Here is an 8,365-nt window from a genome sequence, read left to right as displayed (position 1 = left end):
GCACACCCCGCCCCGGCACGCCCCGCCGGGCTCGGGCAGAGGCAGCGCGCCGACTGTTCGGGCAGCCGAGGACGACGCCGGGGCCGGGAGCCGAGGCGCAGGTCAGCCCCGAGCGCGCCCAGCTTCTGCAGATCAGGTGGGTCCCGCGGGGCGCAGCCCGAGCCCCCAGAGGGCGCGAGCCCTGCCCGGCCCGGGGCGTCGGGCGCCGAGTGAGGGCGGCGCGGGGAGAGGACGGGCCACCGCGCTGGCCCTGCCCTGTTGCTGCCCTGCCTGTGTCCCCGCTTTTGTTCTTGTCGCTACCACTGCGCCCTACTCCGACCCCGTCTCTGTCCCCATCCTGTCCCTGCCTCTGCCCAGCCTTCCAGACTCGGGCCGGAAGGGCCGCGGGGTGGGCTTCCCACGGGGTTCGCGAGGTGGAGGCGGGAGAGGGCAGGCTCAGGGGGCGTGGAGCTGGACCACCGAGGAAGTCTCGAAAGGAGAGAGGGTTCTGCCCCCGTGTATGGAGCAGGGTGGGGGAAGGGCTCCATCGCCCAGGACCAGATGGGAAGAGGATGCCTCCGCGAAGGGGGAGCCTGGGAGGGTGAAGTGAGGGTTGCAGGAACCCCCGAGAGCCGGGGCACGGAGCGGGAGAGGTCGGGGAGCTCAGAGAGCCGAGGATCAACCCAACACCCAGCACCGGGAAAGTTTCAAACGGTGTAACTTTGGCAACTACCAGGCCTGCTGCATCGGGGTGATGGGAGGCGAAGCCCTTCAGGTCTTCAAACCACCACGTTCCCACTCAAAGGGACACCACTCCGCGTTTGAAAATGGCAGAAAAACAGCTAAACAGAATGATTGCACAAACTCTTGAAAGGCGTCCAAGAAACAGTAAAGTGGAAAAAAATGTCAGCGCGCGAAGAGAAAAAGCAGAGCGACTTGAGATTCCCCAATCTTCCCGCGGGCCGGGGAGGGAGGGAGGGAGGCGCGGAGGCTGTCAGCGAGCGTGCTCCTCCCCCAGGAGAGACCCGAGACCCCGGCGGCTGTGTTTGTAGCTCTGCTTGTCGTTGGCGCTCCTTCTGGCCGCTGAGCAGGCCTTGCTGCCTCCTTCATTTACTTAGAAATAGGTGGGCCTCAGGGGACAGGAAGTTCGGGGTGAGGGTGGGGGGAGCCCTAGCCTCAATGCCTCCTAGCTGGGAAACCCTTTCCCAGGGAGAGCCTCAGTTTCCATAACTACGAAATAGAGATACTGCAGTGAGTAAGGAAATGCCAGGTGCCAAGGGGCTGTGTATGTGCGTGTGTGTGGGCGCGCGTGTGTACGTAGGGGAAGGATGTGGATGTTCTGTTGTACTTCTGCGCTTCTTTGGCTACACTCAGCACTTTCTACCTTGCTCGGAGTTAATTCTGGGTGTACCTTGTCTCCCCTACCAGGCTGGGGGGCAGGTGCAGATTCCCAGTTATTGTTACATGTAACAGGTGTGCAATGACTGAATAAGACAGAGCTGAAAAAGTCCCTAGGGTTTACCTGGTCAGGGAGATTTCAAACTTTGCCCCTGAGAAGCCTAGGGTCCTGGCTCAAGGGGCACCATGGTGGGGCAGGGGAGCCTAGGCGACAGGGCTCTGGTCCTTACCTTCCCTGCTTCAGACAGAACCGGTTCAGTTCTGCCTTTGCCTCTTCTATATATTAGGAAGCCCTAGAGGCTGTTTTTGGTATCAGATTCTTCAGATCCAGTCTGATCTGCCCACCTTTGGTGGAGAAACTAACTCTAGAGGTGTGCACAGTGATTTGGGCAAGATCTGCCCGTGGCCAGGCCTAGCCAGGAAACCTGTCTCCTTAGTCCTAGGTCAGCAGTGCCTTTTCCTGGCCCTGGTGGCTCTGAGCCACCGGCTCACCTCTTAGCACCAACCAGCCTAGACCCTAACACCAGGGCCCCAGGGCCACCTCCCTACCCTTGAGGGAGAAGAAGCCCAGGAGTCTCATCCTCTGAGCTTTTCCAGGCCTTCAGTGGGCCTTTCACATGCAAGTTGGTTTCACAGGCTGAGGTCAACAGAATTAGGTTCCCCAGAAACTAATCAGCACACTGCCCCTTTCTTAGCCCAGCCCAACAGGTATCATCAACCTCCCTTATAGTTGGGGAAATGAAGGTGCCGAGAGGTCAAGTAACTTGCTCTTGGGCACTCAGCTCCTAAATTGCAGCCGGGATTTGAAAGCAGCTCTCTCTGGCTCGAAGGCTTCTGCTCTTTGCATTACATCATCTCTCTTGATGGCTAGAGAATGGCTAATGGACAGATGTCATTGAGATGGGGGCAAGGGTGAGGGGAGAATGGCCGAAAGGGGGGCTGGGTTAAGGGGGAGGCTGGACATTAATATAGGTGCATTCACAGCGTAAATATAATTATTGATATATTTGAACTGAATGTGTTTTCTGCCCTGTACATTGTCTTTATTTTAGCTTTCATTTTCTAGACACTTTAGAATTATTTTCTTTTCCTAATTTTTAACTGAAGTATAATTTCCATATGATAAAATCCACAGATGGTAAGTATTGGGTTCAACAAGTTTTGAAAGCTGTTTGCACCTATGTAACCACCACCCAAAATGAGATATGAAATATTTGCATCATCTTAGAAAGTTCCCATTTCCAGTGAATTTTCCTTCCGCCCTTCCAAGCAACCATTTTCTGATTTTCCTCACCATTGATTAATTTTGCCTGCTCCTGGACGTCACATAAAGGGAATCATACTGTGTGTCTCTTTCACGTCTGGCTTATTTCACTCAACGTGATGTTTGTTAAATTCACCTGTGTTATTGTGTATATGAGTAGTTTGTTCCTTTTTAGTGCTGAGTCGTATTCCATTTTATGGATATACCATCATTTGCGTATTTATTCTCCTGTTGATGAATATTTGGGTTATTTCCAATCTGGGCTATTCGTTCTTTTCTATTTTTGGCTGCATTGGGTCTTCATTGCTGCTTGCAGGCTTTCTCTAGTTTTGCTGATCAGGGACTACTCTTCATTGAGGTACACAGGCTTCTCACTGCAGTGTCTTCTCCTGTTGCGGAGCACGGGCTCTAGACACGCGGGCTCAGTAGTCGTAGCGCACGGGCTTAGTTGCTCCACAGCATATGGGATCTTCCTGGACCAGGGATCAAACCCGTGTCCCCTGCATTGGCAGGCGGATTCTTAACCACTGTGCCACCAGGGAAGTCCCTGGACTATTATTTCTCGTAGAAATCTTTTGTGGTCATTTGTTATCACTTAGAAGTGAAATTGTTGGGTCATAGAGTATACCATTTTACATCCCCACAGCGATGTATAAGACATAATTATTCCACATCCTTGACAATATTTGGTATTGTCTGTCTTTTTAATTTTTTTAAAACTTTTTTTTTTTTTTTTTTTTTTTTTTTTTTTTTTTTGCTGTACGCGGGCCTCTCACTGTTGTGGCCTCTCCTGTTGCGGAGCACAGGCTCCGGACGCACAGGCTCAGCGGCCATGGCTCACGGGCCCAACCGCTCCGCGGCATGTGGGATCTTCCTGGACGGGGGCACAAACCTGTGTCCCCTGCATCGGCAGGCGGACTCTCAACCACTGCACCACCAGGGAAGCCCTTTTTAATTTTAGCCATTTTAGTGCCTAGATAATGGTGTCTTATACCTTCTGTTTTTTGTGTTTTTTTTTTTGTGGTACGCTGGCTTCTCACTGTTGTGGCCTCTCCCGTTGCGGAGGACAGGCTCCGGATGCGCAGGCCCAGCGGCCATGGCTCACGGGCCCAGCCGCTCCGCGGCATGTGGGATCCTCCCAGACCAGGGCACGAACCTGTGTTCCCCGCATCGGCAGACGGACTCTCAACCACTGCGCGACCAGGGAAGCCCCTATACCTTCTGTTTTTATGATGGAATTATAAGAGTTCTTGAGGAACACAACATGATCGGGGCAAAGAATATGAAACAAGATGGTGGTGAGGAGGCCACTGTGAGCCATGACTCCAGAGGGAAGGAACCAAATGTTGGCTGGAATTGTGACCTTAGGAATAGGAATTTACGAGCTCGGGAGAGCTCTCTATATATCAACTGAGATTTAAAGATCTGGTCCTTGTACTCTATAAATACACAAGCTGACTCATGCTCATGGCTTTAAATGCTACCTGTATAGCAATCATCTTTACCTCCAGTTCAGATCTCTGTTGTAGGCTCCCAAGTCACATGTTTTTCTTGTTTTTTTTGTGTTTTTTTTTTTTTGCGGTATGAGGGCTTCTCACCGTTGTGGTCTCTCCCGTTGCGGAGCACAGGCTCCGGACGCACAGGCTCAGCGGCCATGGCTCACGGGCCCAGCCGCTCCGCGGCATGTGGGATCCTCCTGGACCGGGGCACGAACCCGTGTCCCCTGCATCGGCAGGCGGACTCTCAACCACTGCGCCACCAGGGAGCCCCCCAAGTCACATGTTTAACTGCCCTTTGGGTATCTCTTGGATGTCTCAAAGGCACTGCAGACTGGACAAATCCAGAACAGAATTCATTATCTCCTGTTGGCTTTTTGTCGTGGGTCATTTGATGGTGCCACTAGCTGAGAGAATATGGAAAGAGGAATGTCTGAGGTTGGGCAGGGAGATACTGAATTTAGTTCCAAGCTAAATGGTGTGGAGCAGTCAAGGAAGATAAGGACTGGATTGCACTGGGCAAGTAGGAGATTACTGAAATGTACTGCGAGTGGTTTTGGTGGAGTGGAGGGCAGGTAAGCTAGATGGCTGGTAGGTGAGAGAGAAAGAATTGGAGATGGTGAGTAGAGTCAACTCTTTGAAGAAGGTTGTTTGAGAAAGTCAGAGGAGGGATTGAGCTATAGTTGGAGGAAGACAGGGTGAAGAAAAGGACTTTAGAATGGAAAAGATAAGTGAGATATAGGCTCAGGGGAAGGATTCAGTCCAGGAGAGGGAAGGGATGGACAATACAGCAAGGTGCTGGGAGGAGTAGGAGGGAGTGGGGAGGGTTGGCTTTGAAAAAAGATGGAGAAGCTTCATCAACTACAAAATTCTCTGTTGACTCTCCATGTGGACAACTCCTAATCATGACGTGTGAGGTTCTTCACCACCTGCTTCCGTCTCATCTCATATATATAGTGTATATCAGTTAGCTTTTGCTGCATAACAAACATTCCCCCCCCCCCAACTCGTAGTTTATGACCACAAAGGTTTATTTATTACTCACACTACACGTCAGCTGGAGGGCAGTTGCAACTGCATGGTTTTGTAGATCTGCTCTGGGTGCCAGCCAGCCAGAATATCTGCTCCCTGTATCTTCTCCCAGGACCCAGGTTGAAGCTGCTGCTTCTACCTGTTATATGTTATTTTATGGTGAGAGCTGGAGGAAGAAAGAGATGATGTGATGCTTCTTAAAGTCCCTGAACTGGCTCATGATCACTTCTACCCATATTCCTTTGGTCAAAGCCAGTCATATGACCAAGTCCAAAGTCAGTGGGACAGAGATATATGTCCTCTACCTATTGGCCTGGAATGGATACTTGGGAACAGCAATCCACATATATTTGTTAGAAACTCCCTCACACAGGTCCCCACCTGTCTTTATCTCTCCAAACTAATTCCCATCACACTGCTCTTTGATACCATTGTTCCCCTTTCCTGAAGCATGGCAATGGCCTTTCAAGTCTCTATATCCCTCTATTTAGCCATCATCACCCTCCCCGCCCCTGACCCAACTGCCCCTGCTGAGTTGGCGTGCAGCTCTTTCAACCTGGACCCTGCTGCTGTGTGCTCCCTGTTCTCTGCTCCAGACTCGCACCCTCCCGCACACCCTCTCCCTGCAGCCGAAGTCCTCTTTCTAGACACCAAATTGATTGGCATTTTCCATCTTTCCAAGGCTCCCCTCTGCTTTTAGGATAAAGCACATCTCCCTTTAGGTGACATCCAAGGTCTTTGAAATTCTCATCCCTCATCACCCCACCCCTTGAAACTTCTGCTCCAGCCTGAGGGAATGACTGCAATTCCTGAAACCTGCTCTGGGCTTTTCCCCATGCGGCTCCCTCTGCTTAGAACACCCTCCCCGCCTCCCCTGCAAGCCCACTCACAGACTCCTACTCATCCTTCAAGTGCCCCACAAACCTACTCACAGACTCCCACTCATCCTTCAAGAAGACCCAGCTTAACCATCACCGTCTCAACCATCACCCTCTCTGAGACGGCAATCTCTTCATCCTGCCCCCCATGAATTAGGGATTCCCCTTCCTCCCCCCAGGTCTCTGGGCATCCTGCAGTACACACCCCAGATACATTTTGTCACATGTCATCATTCCTCCCCTCCTCGACTATAAGCTGCTGGAGCACACTGTGCACATGACCACAGTGCTCTTTACCTGACCCACACTGCTGGCTAAGAGGGGCCTCTGGAGGCCCCACTGCCTGAGTTTGCACCCTAATGCCTGTCGGACCTAGGGCAAAATACCTCCCCTCTCAGCCTGGGCTGAAAGGTCTGCTGATAAAAGCTTCACCCTCAGTCCTGCGAGAGGGAGGCCATGTAGGCCAGTCTGGGAAATCAAAAAGTAATGTACAGGGCTTTCCTGGTGGCGCAGTGGTTGAGAGTCCGCCTGCCGATGCAGGGGACACGGGTTCGTGCCCCGGTCTGAGAAGATCCCACATGCCGCGGAGCGGCTGGGCCCGTGAGCCACGGCCGCTGAGCCTGCGCGAATGGAGCGTGTGCTCCGCAGTGGGAGAGGCCACAACAGTGAGAGGCCCGCGTACCACAAAAATAAATAAATGAATTTATTAATTAATTAAAATAAATTAAAAAGTGTTGTTAGTTTTAAACATTTATCAAGAGTAGGTGAGTTATGCCCGTTTCTTCTCCACTCCACTTCAATACCGGAAAAAAAAAAAAAAAAAAAAAGGAATGTACATTTGGACTGTGGACTGAAGGCAAAGGGGTCATCATTTAGTATACTTAACTCAATTATTTATAAAAGTCCTTGCAGGAACTTCCCTGGCAGTCCAGTAGTTAAGACTTTGCCTTCCAATGCAGGGGGTGCGGGTTCGATCCCTTGTCGGGGAGCTAAGATTCCACATGCCTCACGGCCAACAAACCGAAACATAAAACAGAAGCAATAAGAAGAAAAAATAAAGAAAGAAGCAATATTGTAACAAATTCAATAAAGACTTTGAAAATGGTCCACATCAAAAAAACAGTTCTAAAAAGGGGAAGTGAAAATATGTCATTGAAATTTCCAGCCAAGGAACTAATCTGCTCACCTTGCCTCAACGCTGGCGTGGAGGCCACAGACCTCAGCTGCCTAGGGTCAGGCTGTGGCTCTTGCCAGGACTTGGGCTGTGGCTTTATTGTCAAACAGTCTCCTAAAGGAGAGGAGGCGAGGGCAGCAGGGTGGAGACCTGAGGCAGTGTGCTTACATTTTGTGTCCCAGGGGAAACCGCACCCAGGCGTTCTCCAGGGAGCTGGTGTAGGGCCTGTCCTTCCTGCAGTGCCTGTCTCAGGCCGTGTGTGGTGGGCAGATGTGAAGGGCAGGAGAAAGCATGGAGCTGCTGCTTGGGCCAGGTCCTAACTGGAGAGTGAGTGATCTGAGACAGAAGGAGCACATCTGGGAAGGCAGAGGGAGAAAGGATTTCTAGAAGGATGTGGTCAAGAGGGTTGCATGGCTGAGAGGATGGAGAGAGGATTGGGCCCTGGAAGAGGTTGGCTGGCTATGGGTTGATCGCAAGAGCCTGGAGGGAACGAAAAAACACTGTAGAGTTGTTCTTACTAGAGGTCCCTACACTAGTGGGCAGTTAGACAAGTGAGATCGTATATCCACCTTGCTTGAGGCTCCCAGAAGCCCTGTGAAGTCGGCAAAGCAGGAATTATTCCCCCCATTTTACATGTGGGGAAACTGAGGCTTAGAGTTTTGATCTTTTGGCCAAAGTCTCTCAAGAACGAAGTGGCAGAACTGAGGCATGAAAGCCCAGTCTTGACTCCACACCTAATTTGGCTTGGAGACTCTGGTGGGCTGCAGGCAGGGGGAGTGAAGGTGATTCTGAAGGGGGGCCAGGGTGCTGGGGCACAGATCCATGCCCAGCCCAGCTGAGGGCTCCTGCCTGGCTCAGCCCAAAATTAGCCAGAGAGAGTGAAAAGTAGCAGCTGGAAGAGGTTGGAGAGAGGTAAGATCTTGTAATGAGTTTTATTTATTTATTTGTTTGGCTGTGCCGGGTTTTAGTTGTGGCATGCAGACTCTTAGTTGCGGCGTGCAAACTCTTAGCTGCGGCATGTGTGTGGGATCTAGTTCCCCGACCAGGGATCGAACCTGGGCCCCCTCCATTGGGAGCGCGGAGTCTGGACCACCAGGGAAGTCCCTTATGATTAGTTCTTTTTTTTTTTTTTTTTTTTTTTTTT

General features: G+C 51.4%; 1 protein-coding gene across 1 annotated transcript in view; it reads left to right on the top strand.

Annotated features, from left to right (window-relative positions):
• The first annotated feature begins 6 nt into the window (after positions 1-6).
• Positions 7-8,365, top strand: part of GGTA1 (glycoprotein alpha-galactosyltransferase 1 (inactive)) — a 65,745-nt gene continuing 57,386 nt past the window's right edge. The window contains exon 1 of the mRNA XM_007468352.1: positions 7-136. The gene's annotated coding sequence lies outside the window, so the exon portion shown is untranslated. The remainder of the gene's footprint in view (positions 137-8,365) is intronic.

The sequence above is a fragment of the Lipotes vexillifer genome, unplaced genomic scaffold (genome assembly GCF_000442215.2).
Source record: "Lipotes vexillifer unplaced genomic scaffold, Lipotes_vexillifer_v1.1 scaffold1285, whole genome shotgun sequence".
NCBI lineage: Eukaryota > Metazoa > Chordata > Mammalia > Artiodactyla > Lipotidae > Lipotes > Lipotes vexillifer.
The sequence above is the reverse complement of the archived record's forward strand: the minus strand, read 5'-3'. Positions and strand labels throughout refer to the sequence as shown.